At 46.9% G+C, this 14,846-nt stretch overlaps 1 protein-coding gene across 3 annotated transcripts in view; it reads left to right on the top strand.

The window, feature by feature from the left end:
• bnc2 (basonuclin zinc finger protein 2) overlaps positions 1–14,846 on the top strand; it is a 669,085-nt gene that overhangs the window by 575,588 nt on the left and 78,651 nt on the right. The gene's annotated exons all lie outside the window — the stretch shown is intronic.

The following is a 14,846-nucleotide window of genomic DNA, read 5'->3' on the forward strand; positions in this document are numbered from 1 at the left end:
TAGAGTCCTTTCTGATTTATGCTTGAATAGATTTAACTTTGTGTCATCTCGTAATGATGTGATGAAATGTTTTCTCTCAGTTTATTTAAATTTTTACTGCTTTTCTAATAAAATAATTGTAGATTTATGTTTAAGCTTTATAAAGAAATAGGGAAGACACTGTTTTAAAATCTGGATGTGATCATGCAGTTTTACACTTTAAAAAGTTCCCTGTAAAATGGTATGATGGGTATTTGTCTCCAGGCTCCTAACAGTTGTTTTGCTGGTGAAAAGAAGCCGAGAGAAGATGAGGCAATTTAAAAGAGGGGAGGATTAAGAAACAGAGAGTGAGATTTATCTCTGTGGACTTTAGGAATATGAAGTCCAGTATGGGCGCTGGAAATACTCCGTAAGTCAGGCACATCTGTGGAAAAAGAAGCTTATAACATGAGCTCAGAACGTGACCTTGGAATTACTGGATTTCGATAATAAATCTCATTCCCTGTACCACGTCTTCCAAGGAGGAGTTCTGCCATACTCACCTAGTCTGATCTTTGTGCAACTCCAGCTCATCAGCATTGTGGTTGATTCTTAATTGCCCTTGGAAATGTCCCAGCAAGCCACTCAGTCGTCAGTAAAGTCATGTACCACTTCTTGTGGACAATTGGGAATGGACAATTTCTCAAAAAATGACAACAAGATATAGACTCAGGAATAGAACAAGTGCAGAAAGGGGAGATCTGAGGAGGTAAAAATTTTAAAGTGGGATAAAATATCCAGAATATAACGCTTTAACATCCATATCCTCTTGGAACACTAAGACCACAGCTGTGAGCTTGGCTGCACTCTGGAGAATTGCTGTGCCACACATCAATAGTTGTTGAGAGGTGGAGGCAGCTTACAATGAAAGTATCTTAAAGTTAACTCTCCCTCACCGTATTGTCTCAATCAATTTACCAGGGACCATAGTCCTTCCCATCCAAGAATTGCATCCTGTGGCCCCATTTCCTCCTTGATGAAATCCAGATACATTGAAAGACCAATCATGTGTATCTTCTCATCATTTATTCCTACCCCACAACACAGGATGGACCTCACCCACACACAGTAACGCATGTGCACAGAAACGCACACATAATCACATAAACATAACTCTCATATACAATCAAACCACTGAGACACACGCACACACATATTCAGACACAAACACAATTGGTACTTACAAAACACACTCAGTGACATACACAATCTCACCACAGACAAACACACGAATATCTCCCACTCAGATACACACATGCAAATTTATACAAACTGGATTCCAGGGACCATACAAGTTACAAATGAATTGATTATGTGAGAATTGTCACATTGTTTTGTAACCTCTTTCAGGCTTGCGTATCATTTTTCTGTATGCAGCCAGTGCTTTGTCCCTTTGCCAGGGCTTCTCTTTATACCAATAGCCATAGCCATGCATACTGAGCCTGGGAGCTTACTTTGTCAACTCCTGCTCATATGGATAAATCACATGGTTGCAATAATATCATATATATTATATATATATATTTATTTATTCATTTATGGGATGTGGGCATCACCAGCTAAGTCAGCATTTATTGCCCATCCTTAATTACCCTTGATAAGGTGGTGATAATCTGGATGGGTTGTCTCTTACAAGTGGTTTCTTGCTGCCATATCTCTCTAGGTCCATCTCCTGCAAAACTCTCTGCTCATTAATGCTGCCCATGTGTCGAGTCTGGTCCAGGCCCACTGAGAACCTTTATCAGTCATTCTCAGCTTTACCCCTTGACACCACAACTTGGCCCCGGATCAAGCTTAAAGTTACAGAAAATATCAGGAATTATAATTAAGAACTACCAATCATAAGATGTGCACTGATTTTTTTTTTGCTAAATTAACAAAGGATACCTGGCTGGAGCTTACCAGAGGGAACCACCCCTGTAGTTGCTGACCTACTCAATTACAGTGTGATCTGTGCAATGTCAATATGACTCCAGCACAGTGTGGAGAGTCTGTGTGAGATCAGGCTTTGGGAAGTGAGGTGGGAGGGCAAAGGATTTGATCACCATAATACCAACTGGGTTGCCTGGTGAAACTGACAGAATTGCAAACTAGAACTATGTATCACACCTGGGTCAATATTGACTTGTATTGACTGAAGCTAAGTTTCAGCCAGAGCTCACAGACTGGCATCTTTGAGTAGGGTTGATATTAGGCATGTTGTCTTTCAGACGTGGTGATAACTGAGCTTTATTAGTGAGTAATGCATTGCCTCCAGTGAAGAGGTCAATACAGCATCCCAAAGCCAATATCTTTAAATCTCATTTTCTAGCCATAATCATGTTTCTATTACTGGGCACATACTGTGCAAACGTTGGTCATCTTTGACTACATTTACAACTGCAGTGACCATGCTTAAGGAGATGACTTGGAGAGTGACTTGAGTTGCGAAGGGACAGTAGCTATGTGAGTCTTGTTCAGATGGAGCAGAGTAATTCCTGGTTTCAAAACACAGTGGGAATAAGTGATGAATTTCTGCAACAGTGTAAGATGCTTAGAATGCCTGCAGCACCTGAGAAATTGACCTGCTTTTCATGCAAAATATTTGTTTTTTATATTCATTAATAGGATGGTATCATAACATTTCTTGCCCTTCCCTGATTACCTTTGCAAAGGTGGTGGTGAGCCATATTGTCCTGCCGCAGTTCGAGTGAAGCGTTTGACAAAATTAAACATGCTGATGATGAAAGAACTGTTAACATTTGCACGTCAGTATAGTGGGGGTGATTTGGGAGGAGTTCTGATCCTTTTACCTTCCTAAATCTCATAAACACCAAGCACAGTATTTTTAGGAAGCAAACATTCTTGTTTCCTAGAAGACAATCAACTTTTTTATTTATTAATTACATATTTTAGTTTAATTGTCTCTGGACTGCTGTCTTCTCCAGTTCTTATTTGTTTGCATTTTATGTCTTGGCTTTCATTACTGTTTTCCTCATTTCCTTGGATTCACTTGCTTTTGAACATGCCAGTGTGGTAAGCAAGGATGTATCTGCATAGATTTCAAGGAGGAGGAAGGAGTGAAGGACTAGGCAGCACAGGTGCACCAGCCTTCTCTGGGCTGCATGAGTCAACAATCCCGACTGCTGTTTAGCCAAGGTTGATGGCGGCGTTGAATTTTTACTATCCTCAATCTATTCTATTAATCATGTCAAGGAACAATAATGATCCAAAATCACATTGTGCAGTTAGCTGAGCTGACCTACCCTACCCTAAACCATGCCATTGAATACTGATCATCCCTAAACTGTGCTGTTGAGAACCGGCTAGCACTAAATCCTGTAACAGAACAATCAATGACCCTAAATAATGCCACTGAATGTCGACTGACCCCCCCCCCCAACTGTGCTGTTGAATACGACTGGCCCCAGCTGTGTCGTTGAATATCAGATGAGACCCCTAACCATGTCGTTGAATACCGACTGACCCCAACTGTGTCGTTGAATATCGAATGCGACCCCTAACCATGTCGTTGAATACTGACTGACCCCAACTGTGTCACTGAATACCAACTGAACCCCAATTGTGTCGTTGAATACTGACTGACCCCCAACTGTGCCACTGGATACTGATTGACCCCCAACTGTATTGTTGAATACTGCCTGACACCCAGTTGAGCTGTTGAATGTGACTGACCCCCAACTGTAACGTTGAATAGTGTCTGACACCCAACTGTGCCGTTGAATACTGACTGACCACCAACTGTGTCATTTAATACTGACTGACCCCCAACTGTGCCGTTGAATACTGCCTGACACCCAGTTGAGCTGTTGAATATGACTGACCCCCAACTGTAACGTTGAATAGCGTCTGACACCCAACTGTAGCATTGGATAGCATCTGACACCCAACTGTGCCGTTGAATACTGATTGACCACCAACTGTGTCATTTAATACTGACTGACCCCCAACTGTGCCATTGAATACAGTGCCATTAAACACAAACACACTCTAATCCAAGCTAATCCTGAACTGTCCATTGAATGCTGCTGAACATTTCAAATCAGTAATTTAACAATGAACAATGACTGACCCTTAAACAAGGCTTACTTTGATAATAGTCACAGGGACATCAATGCACAATTAATTGCAACATGGGAAGCACACTATTTCAATGCTGATGAGTCTTGTCATTGACTTCAGAATCAGACTACCATTGTTAATTGGCTGGTCACAAGAGTAAATAGCCAATATGATGAGGGCTAGTTCCAGTTGACATCAGCTTGCACACCTTAAAAGGAGATGTACTGTAGCTGGAGAAATTGCAGCCAGCTGTTCAGGAGATAAGTCTGACAAGGAATCAATGAAGAGTAGTACAATCAAGAGTTCAAGCTCCAAGGTTTTCCAATGCTGCTCTGTAGGCTTTGAATGTAGGAGTGATGTCCTGTATCTGCAAAGAAAGCCTGGAGTTATCAAAAACTGAAAGGTATGGTCAGTGCCAGCACTCAAGCCCCGAGGATCTGGATGCAGGATTGCAAGGAGTTCAGTGACCTCACGTGTGTGGTCAGGATCAGTGAATGCCTCTTTATTCCCATTTCCTGTCAGTTGAACTACCAGCCTGAGACTTTCCTCAATGCAGCAGACCTCCATCTCTCACCTGCTTCCATCAGTCAGGACTCTTGTGTGGTATTCACATCCTTTACCTCATCCCCTTACATTTAATGCCAGTGTCAGCCTCACACTTACAGCTTGTAGCTTGTAGAGCTGTCAGTTATCCAATGTCGGTAGGTACAGTATATCCACGCAAGCTACTTACTTGCACAGTCTTAGGCAGCTAACAGTAAAGGATATATTCTTCCTTACCATGTAATACCATGGAGAAGCCTGTTTTAAGAGGACACGTATATTGTATCTGTGACCAGTGCCAGGGTTGAGCCCATCAAAAGGGGTTGCACCCGTGTACTTAAATCAACATACACCCTCTTCTCTACACTCTATTCTTGTTTGCAGGTTGCAAATGGTGTTAGCATGCACCTGTCACTTCCCTCTAGTCCCCACATCATAACTTTACCCTTGCCCCTTTTCCATTGCAGATACCGAAGAACTACATCCTGTCCAGGCAGTGGGGGACAGCAAGACGGCAGCAGTGCTGAAGTCACATCGTCACTCGATTTCACTGTCTCAGCAACCAGCTCAGATACTGATACTGTGCATAATTTAGAGGAAGGCAGAGAGGTGGGATCTCCAGGCATGAGTGGCCTGCAGCCATGGCAGGGGGCCACGATAATGCAAGTGCCAGCACCCTCAAGGATGCAGAGTGATCAGATGAGGACTTTGATGGGACTGGCTACTGAAGAAGACTGATGGGTATGCACAATGAAGTGCTTGCTGCATTGGCAAGGGTTGCCAGAAAGCCTGCATTCACTATCATATAGCATGGGGAGTTCAGCACCAACTTGGCACAGTATATTGCATAGAGCCTGTAGCTGTCCTCTACAGTTTGGAAGTTATGCCAATTCCATTTGCACAATTATGGACCAAGTATGATGCATTATTCGATGGCCAATTTCTCAGCTTCCAATGCAGGACCAACAGAAGGCTCCAAACTGAGTGTTGCAGTGTTAGCTGAGGCTGTTGCAATTGTGGCTGAGGGCTACAGAGGCTTGCAGGGTGTCCTGCTAATCTACCAACCTGTCCTCTGAGTACCAGAATGAAGGCGAAAAGTCTCTCATCACAATTCCCAAAGTACATCATGACCAATGAAATATTTCCGAAGAGTGTTCAGTATTGTGATATGGAAAGCTTAGCAGCCAATCTACAGACAACAAGCTCCTACACACACAAATATGATGATAGCCACAAATGTTGCTTAAGTAATATTGGTTGAAGGATAAATATTCTCCCCTGAGAGAATTGGCACGGTGGGCCAGAGGGACTGTTCCTGTGCTGTGCTATTCTATTCTATGTTCAATATTCTGGAACCCTCCTGCTCTTTGAAATGGTGTGTAAGGATTTACAGTGTAAATTGAGGGAAAATGAGGCCAACTCTGACTTTGCAACACTCCCTCAGTACAGCCCCTCCCATGGTCCAACACTCCTTCAGTACAGCCCCTCCCATGGTCCAACACTCCCCCAGTACAGCCCTTCCCAATGTCCAACACTCCCCAAGTACAGCCCCTCCCATAGTCCCAACACTCCCCCAGTACAGCCCCTCCCATGGTTCAACACTTTAACAGTACAGCCCCTCCCAAGGTCCAACACTTCCTCAGTACAGCCGCTCCCATGGTCCGACACTCCCCCGGTACAGCCCCTCCCAAGGTCCAACACTTCCTCAGTACAGCCGCTCCCATGGTGCAACACTCCCCCAGTACAGCCCCTCCCATGGTCCAACACTCCCCCACTACAGCCCCTCCCATGGTCCAACACTCCCCCAGTACAGCCCCTCCCATGGTCCAACACTCCCCCAGTACAGCCTCTCCCATGGTCCAACACTCCCTCAGTACAGCCCCTCCCATGGTCCAACACTCCCCCAGTACAGTCCCTCCCATGGTCCAACACTCCCCCAGAACAGCCCCTCCCATGGTCCAACACTCCCTCAGTACAGCCCCTCCCATGGTCCAACACTCCCCCGGTACAGCCCCTCCCATGGTCCAGCACTCCCCCGGTACAGCCCCTCCCATGGTCCAGCACTCCCCCGGTACAGCCCCTCCCATGGTCCAACACTCCCCCAGAACAGCCCCTCCCATGGTCCAACACTCCCTCAGTACAGCCCCTCCCATGGTCCAGCACTCCCCCGGTACAGCCCCTCCCATGGTCCAACACTCCCCTGGAACAGCCCCTCCCATGGTCCAACACTCCCCCAGTACAGCCCCTCCCATGGTCCAACACTCCCCCGGTACAGCCCCTCCCATGGTCCAACACTCCCCCAGTACAGCCCCTCCCATGGTCCAACACTCCCCCAGTACAGCCCTTCCCAATGTCCAACACTCCCCAAGTACAGCCCCTCCCATGGTTCAACACTTCAACAGTACAGCCTCTCCCATGGTCCAACACTCCCTCAGTACAGCCCCTCCCAAGGTCCAACACTCCCTCAGTACAGCCGCTCCCATGGTGCAACACTCCCCCAGTACAGCCCCTCCCATGGTTCAACACTCCCCCAGTACAGCCCCTCCCATGGTCCAACACTCCCGAAGTACAGCCCCTCCCATGGTCCAACACTCCCGAAGTACAGCCCCTCCCATGGTCCAGCACTCCCCCAGTACAGCCCCTCCCATGGTCCAACACTCCCGAAGTACAGCCCCTCCCATGGTTCAACACTCCCCAAATACAGCCCCTCCCATGGTCCAACACTCCCCCAGAACAGCCCCTCCCATGGTCCAACACTCCCCCAGTACAGCCCCTCCCATGGTCCAACACTCCCCCAGTACAGCCCCTCCCATGGTCCAACACTCCCTCAGTACAGCCCCTCCCATGGTCCAACACTCCCTCAGTACAGCCCCTCCCAAGGTCCAACACTCCCCCAGTACAGCCCCTCCCATGGTGCAACACTCCCCCAGAACAGCCCCTCCCATGGTCCAACACTCCCCCAGTACAGCCCTTCCCATGGTCCAACAGTCCCCCAGAACAGCCCCTCCCATGGTCCAACACTCCCCCAGTACAGCCCCTCCCATGGTCCAGCACTCCCCCGGTACAGCCCCTCCCATGGTCCAACACTCCCCCAGAACAGCCCCTCCCATGGTCCAACACTCCCCCAGTACAGCCCCTCCCATGGTCCAGCACTCCCCCGGTACAGCCCCTCCCATGGTCCAACACTCCACCAGAACAGCCCTTCCCAATGTCCAACACTCCCCAAGTACAGCCCCTCCCATAGTCCCAACACTCCCCCGGTACAGCCCCTCCCATGGTCCAACACTCCCCCAGAACAGCCCCTCCCATGGTGCAACACTTCCTCAGTACAGCCCCTCCCATGGTCCAACACTCCCTCAGTACAGCCCTTCCCATGGTCCAACACTCCCCAAGTACAGCCCCTCCCATGGTGCAACACTCCCCCAGTACAGCCCCTCCCATGGTCCAGCACTCCCCCAGTACAGCCCCTCCCATGGTCCGACACTCCCCCAGTACAGCCCCTCCCATGGTCCAACACTCCCCCAGTACAGCCCCTCCCATGGTCCAACACTCCCCCAGTACAGCCCCTCCCATGGTGCAACACTCCCCCAGTACAGCCCTTCCCATGGTCCAACACTCCCCCAGTACAGCCCCTCCCATGGTCCAACACTCCCCAAGTACAGCCCCTCCCATAGTCCCAACACTCCCCCAGTACAGCCCCTCCCAATGTCCAACACTCCCTCAGTAGTGCTCCTCCCATGGTCCAACACTCCCTCAGTAGTTCCCCTCCCATGGTCCAACACTCCCTCAGTAGTTCCCCTCCCATGGTCCAACACTCCCTCAGTAGTGCCCCTCCCATGGTCCAACACTCTGCAGTCCTGCCCATCCCATGGTCCCAACACTCCTTCAATTCTGCCCCTCCCATGGAGGAACACTCCCTCAGCATTATCCTTCCACCAGGACAACTCTTCCGCTGTACTGCTGCTCTGGCAATGTGGCACAATCTCAGCGCTGATCTTCCAGAAGTGCAATACTGCAGCTGCATTTGTCCGTTTGACATGGAGCACTCCCTTCCGCTGCTCTGACAATGTAATGCACTTCTTGTAGTGCAACAGCCTCTCTTATTCTCCTTTCAACAGTGCAGCACACGCTCTCTGCTGTCCCTCCAAGTGCACAACACTCCCTCAAATACCTCTGCTCCAACTATGTAGCACTTCATCAACACCGGCTGTGCGACTGTGCAAGCAGTACCTCCGTACTGTCCTCCAACACAACCATACTTCCTTCTCAACTGTGGGATCTTCCAAAATGGTGTAGTCAGTCAGATGATTCTTCAACATGCCAGTGATCTGTTGTGTCTTACTGCACTTGGCCACACAGTATTCTTGCATAAAGGTTGTCTGTGTGTGCATGGGTAGTCACCCCCAGGCAGTCCTTGTCATCTAAGACCTGGTGTGACTCTGAGCTGTAGAATGAAGGCACAATGTCTGCTACCAGGGTGATAGACATTGCTTACAACCTTTGGGCAGACAGCAGCGGAACCAGATGGGAGCAGAATTCCTTTCAGCTGCAGTATAGATTGGTGAAGGAAGATCAATATACTCAAAAGTCATCCTGGGAAAACAGCAGTGACAGTAAAATTATGTTCTTGATCTTCTTGGTCTCTGCAGATGAGCAAGGAATATGCTCAGCTTTCTTTGAATGGAGAGGCGTAATGCACCATTTTGAAGCATCCTTGAATTTGGAGAGCAGGTGCTGTACTGTAGGATTAGCAGTACTGAGTTACTGGGGCACAGCTGCACAGGAGCACTGAGGTACTGCTGTACAGCTGCACAGGAGCACTGAGTTACTGGGGCATAGCTGCACAGGAGCACTGAGTCATAGCTGCACAGCTGCACTAGCAGTACTGAGGGAGGGTGCACATGTCTGGAAGTTTGTTTCTGAACTATGCTTGGCCAAGACAGGGCCACTGCACTTTGATTGCTCATACACCATGACATTGTTTTCAACTGTCTCATATAAATAAGTATACTTGACTGTAGATTCAGGTTTTTTTTATAGGGAAACAGTCCAGAGTCAGAAATTCTTCTTACAATCACGCTCACATTAAAGGAATACATGTACAAATGCCCTTCAGGGGGATATAATATATGCCACATCCCTATTTCAGAGAAAAGAAGTGAGGTCTGCTGATTTCTGGCCAAGCAATATTATTGAACAGATTACCTTGTTATCATGCTGGTGTGTGCAGAGTCTGCTACACACATCAGTTGCTGAGTTTGGTTACATTGTAACAAGTAATTGACCCTCACTGGTACTTCATTGGCTGTAAAGCTCTTTAAGATATCCCAATATTGTGAAGGTGCTGTAATGAGTCTTTAATGAGCTTCAGGATCAATGCACATATTGGTGGTTTGCCTACTGCTGGGCTTCAAGTAGTGAAGAAAAAGGATTGACACCTGGGATGAACAGCACAGAACATTGGGATGCAGGCTGTAATGGCCAAGCAACAACCCCTACATCTCCAGAATGGGCAGGCCAAAGATCGGCACAAAGAGGCTTGCACAATTTCACATGTCAGAGCCCTTTGCCCATGGGTACCCAGGAGTGACTCTTGACTCTTGACTCTTGACCTTCATGGTAAAATCACACTAATCCTTGTGTCCACTATCTGCTGCTTAGCCTGGTACTTGAATTCTTTGGCACAAGTAAGAATTTCAAACAAAGGTAGCAGCCACCAATATCATGAATTTCAATGACAAGGTATAGTTTCATGGGTACATATACCATGCCATGTGAGCCATTAAAGCACTTGTGGAATTGCAAATTTTGTTCTGCTTATGTCTTTAAAGACTCAGGTACTTGTTAATTTAGAAGTTTCCCAATGCGTAACAACCTGCTGACATTCAATAGGTTATAGATGTTAGTCATTAGGGTGATCTCTTCTCATTGATTCTGAAGATGGTGGTGAGATGCTTTCTAGAGCTGCAGATGAAAGTATTCTCTTTGTAATGTTCAATGGAGAGTTCCAGAATTTAGACCCATTGACAGTGAAGGAATTGTAATGCATTTCCAAAATCAAGATACCACATGGCTTGGAGGGGAACCTACAGGCTCCGGTGTTCCTATGTGCCTGCTGCTCTTGGGCTTCATTTGGGTTTGGGAAATGAGCTCCTTCACACCATGACCTTAAGAGATAACTTTTCTGCAGGAGTACACAGACATCACCATGAGGCCTCCAGTGTCATTTCCAACAGAGCCACACTACGTGTCCCTGTTCACCTTGCTCCAGTGTGATTTGTAATTCTCTTTGTCTGAAGATCAGCATGGAAATCCTAAATAACATTAGATCCCTAGGAGGAGCAATTTTAAAAATTCTGCCTCTCTTACCTTACTCTTTAGCTAATAGCTGACACTATTCATTACTGTAGATGAGTAAAAGAGATTTGGGACAAAGTACAGTCCAAAACTAAACACAAGTGTAATGTGAACAAAAGAGACTGAAAAAATATCTTCACCTCACCCCTCACCCCATCCCATCTCACCCTTGACCCCATCCCATCTCACTCTCAAAACCCATTTTGAAGGGACAGAGTTTCACGCAGAATCTTTTAAAGCTTGGCAGCTTCGATCCACCCCCTCCCAGGAGTGCACTGTGTACTCCAGGGGGCAATCAGCCATTTAATGATCCAGTGGAACAAATAATCCTGCTCTCACAGCTGTGTCTATCACAGCTTCAGTCGCACATTTGCAGCACCTCTGTCCCTGCTAACCCCCACCTCTTAATCTTTCTAATCATCACCCCTCATAAAGAACCCACCCCAAACTTGGCTCCTGTATGCACCTCGATTGGAGAATGGTGGTGGGGGGTGGAAGAGAGAGTTTCAGGTTTGATGTTACATTTAAACAAAATACAGTGACAGTAAGCTGGGAATAAGCACTATGCCTCTGCTGTCTCTGTATCAGTAGTACTGGCCTCGGTAATATATCATTAGTTCTGGCCCTGGCCTGTATCAGAACAACTGCTTCCTGCTGTCACTAAAACTGAAGTCCAGTGTTCTATCACCAAAATGGGTTCCCTCACTGTGCCACAAAGCCTGGGGCCAGGTCTGTATCACCAAAGTTGGCCCAAGCCTTAAACAGCAAAACTCTGATCATCCACTATTTGACTTTGGAAATCTTAGTGGCTTGATATCTGGCTCACCAAGTGATGTTTGCTGCACTCTCTTCCTTCTCACTGGGGCCTCCATTCCGTACTACCATTGCACCCACCAGAATCCTAGTTATCATGTTCTCTTTCCGTTCAGGGGACCCACGGTTCCTACATTCCCTTTTCACTCACTGGAGCTCCATTTCCTGTGCTCCCTTTTCACTTATCTGAGTTTGTGTTGGCTCTTTAAACTTGTCATGTTTATTGGGAAACTTATAAAATTATGTAATATGTGTAAACAATCAATTGAAAGCATGTTGTGATAGTATCCAATAGTCTGAAAAATCTGCCAGCCCACATCCAGTGAAATGGCAAGTGTGCCAGATTATCATAGTTAATTACAAAGTCTGGTCCCAGATTTATACCATCAAATCTGGCTTCAGCAGTGTATTACCGGCCATCTATCACTGCAACCAGCCCTAAGAGCTTGTGTCAGTAAATCGGGTCAAAATTCAAAGTCCCAGCCATCAGTGAAGCTAGCTACAACTCTGTGTCACAAAGCTTTACACAGTCTCACATCAACTGTGTACTGCATCACAAAATCTGCTCTGTCCTCATATCAGTGAAACAGGCCCTGGTTCTGTTTCACTAAAACTGGCACATCAGCACTGTAACGCCAACTAGCCCTGGGTGTAGTGTATTTCACTAAAAGTGACCATCATGTATCATTAAAACTGGTATTGACTGTGCTTCACTAAATGTGACTCCTGTGTGAAACACTAAAGCTGTCTCAGGACACACGTCATGATATACACACGAAAAATGCTGGTGAACGCAGCAGGCCAGGCAGCATCTCAAGGAAGAGGTACAGTCAACGTTTCGGGTCGAGACCCTTCATCAGGACTAACTGAAAGAAGAGATAGTAAGAAATTTGAAAGTGAGAGTGGGAAGGGAAGATCCGAAATGATAGGAGAAGGCAGGAGAGGGAGGGACGGAGCTAAGAGCTGGAAAGTTCATTGGCAAAAGGGATATGAGGCTGGAGAAGGGAGAGAATCAAGGGATGGGAGGCCTAGGGAGAAAGAAAGGGGGAGGGGCCCCCTTTCCCAGTGCGGCCTTCTATATATTGGCAAGACCCGACGCAGGCTGGGAGACCGTTTTGCTGAACACCTACACTCTGTCCACCAGAGAAAGCAGGATCTCCCAGTGGCCACATATTTTAATTCCATGTCCCATTCCAATTCTGATATGTCTATCCACGGCCTCCTCTACTGTCAAGATGTTGCCACACTCAGGTTGGAGGAACAACATCTTATATTCCATCTGGGTAGCCTCCAACCTGATGGCATGAACATTGACTTCTCTAACTTCTGTTAATGCCCCACCTCCCCTTCGTACCCCATCCATTATTTATTTATTTATTATTAATTTTTTTTTTTTTTCTCTCTCTCTCCTTTTTCTCCCTCTGTCCCTCACTATACTCCTTGCCCATCCTCTGGGCTTCCCCCCTCCCTCTTTCTTTCTTCTCCTATCATTTTGGATTTCCCCCTCCCCCTCCCACTTTCAAATCTCTTACTATCTCTTCTTTCAGTTAGTCTTGACGAAGTGTCTTGGCCCGAAATGTCAACTGTATCTCTTCCTAAAGATGCTGCCTGGCCTGCTGTGTTCACCAGCATTTTTTGTGTGTGTTGCTTGAAATTCCGGCATCTGCAGATTTCCTTGTGCACACGTCATGATATGCAGTGAAGCCTGTGTCACTGCGACAGACCTCTCCTGTTTCACTGCCACTGGTCCCTGCTTTCATTGAAACTGGAGTCACCAACCATTCCATAATGACTGCAACTGATTAAGGCTCTGGGCCTGTGGGATCCCAGCTTTCTATTATGCCCCCTGGTCCAGTTCCTTCAAATTCAAGTTTTATTGTCATTCAGCCATGCACATTTATACGGCTAGACAGAACATCGTTCCTCTGGGGCCAAGGTACAAACCATAGACCATACACTCAGTGACCACTTCACCAGGTACTCTCTTGAGAAGTGGCTGCTTTATTAAGAGGTCTAACAGCCTGGGGTAGAAAGATGTTACTCTGCTTGACAGTTCTGTGATATATTCTTCTGGATGGCGGGAGGTCAAAGAGGTTGTTGGAAGGATGGGAGAGGTCTTTGACAATGCTGGAGGCTCTGCCTACGTGGCACTTCTGAATGGGAATGAGGGAGACCATGATGATGTTTTCAGCAGTCCTCACTATCCCTTGCAGCGTGTTAGCCCTGCAACTAGCCACATTCTTGTGTCACAGCCCCTGGGCCCAGCCCTGCATCATTAAAACTGGTCCCAACCTCATATCATTTATACTTCCCGAGCCCTACCGTCTTGTTACCAAAACTGGTCCTCGTCATGTATTATGACACCTGACAGTTCCTCAATTAAAAATGCACCAGTTGCTATTAAGCAAACATAATCAAATGACCATCACAATGTTAAATAAAGTGGGGGGAGGAGCCCTGCTTAACCCACTTCATAATAAAGATGAGTCTGTTCTTGGTCTCACTGTTCTGGATAAATTAGTTGGGGTTGACATGCTGGATGCCAGCCCCCACTCTGCCTAAAGTTTTATTAATAGACTTATTGCTAACAGAGTCAAATGCCTTGGTTAAATCTATGCAAGCAATAGCAAGGACATCCCTGTTCCTCCTGGCTCCTACCAGCAGATTATTTACTTACAACCAAGGGTGACCATTGCACTATCGCATTGAAAGCTAGCCTAGCCCTGTATTACCTAAATGTGGCCCTGGCTTTGTATTACTAAATTTGGCTCTGCCCCCCCTCCCCCACCATCTCAATCAAACTGGTCCACTCTAGTATAATCTAGTATCTTTACAATAGTGCTGTGTCACTAAAACTTGCCCAGGTCCGAAATCATTACAAATGGCCTCAGCCCTGTCTTAGTTCAAGGAGCCCCAGTCCTGCATCACTTCAAGTCACTTCAACTGCCCAGTTCTGAATCATACAACTGGCCCAGTCCTGAGTCATTTCAACTGGTCAGGAGATATTTATCAAAAGTACCGGCCCCCACCCTGTATGCCTTATTAGGCTCCAA

This window comes from Mobula birostris, chromosome 5 (genome assembly GCF_030028105.1).
Source record: "Mobula birostris isolate sMobBir1 chromosome 5, sMobBir1.hap1, whole genome shotgun sequence".
NCBI classification, from domain to species: Eukaryota; Metazoa; Chordata; class Chondrichthyes; order Myliobatiformes; family Myliobatidae; genus Mobula; species Mobula birostris.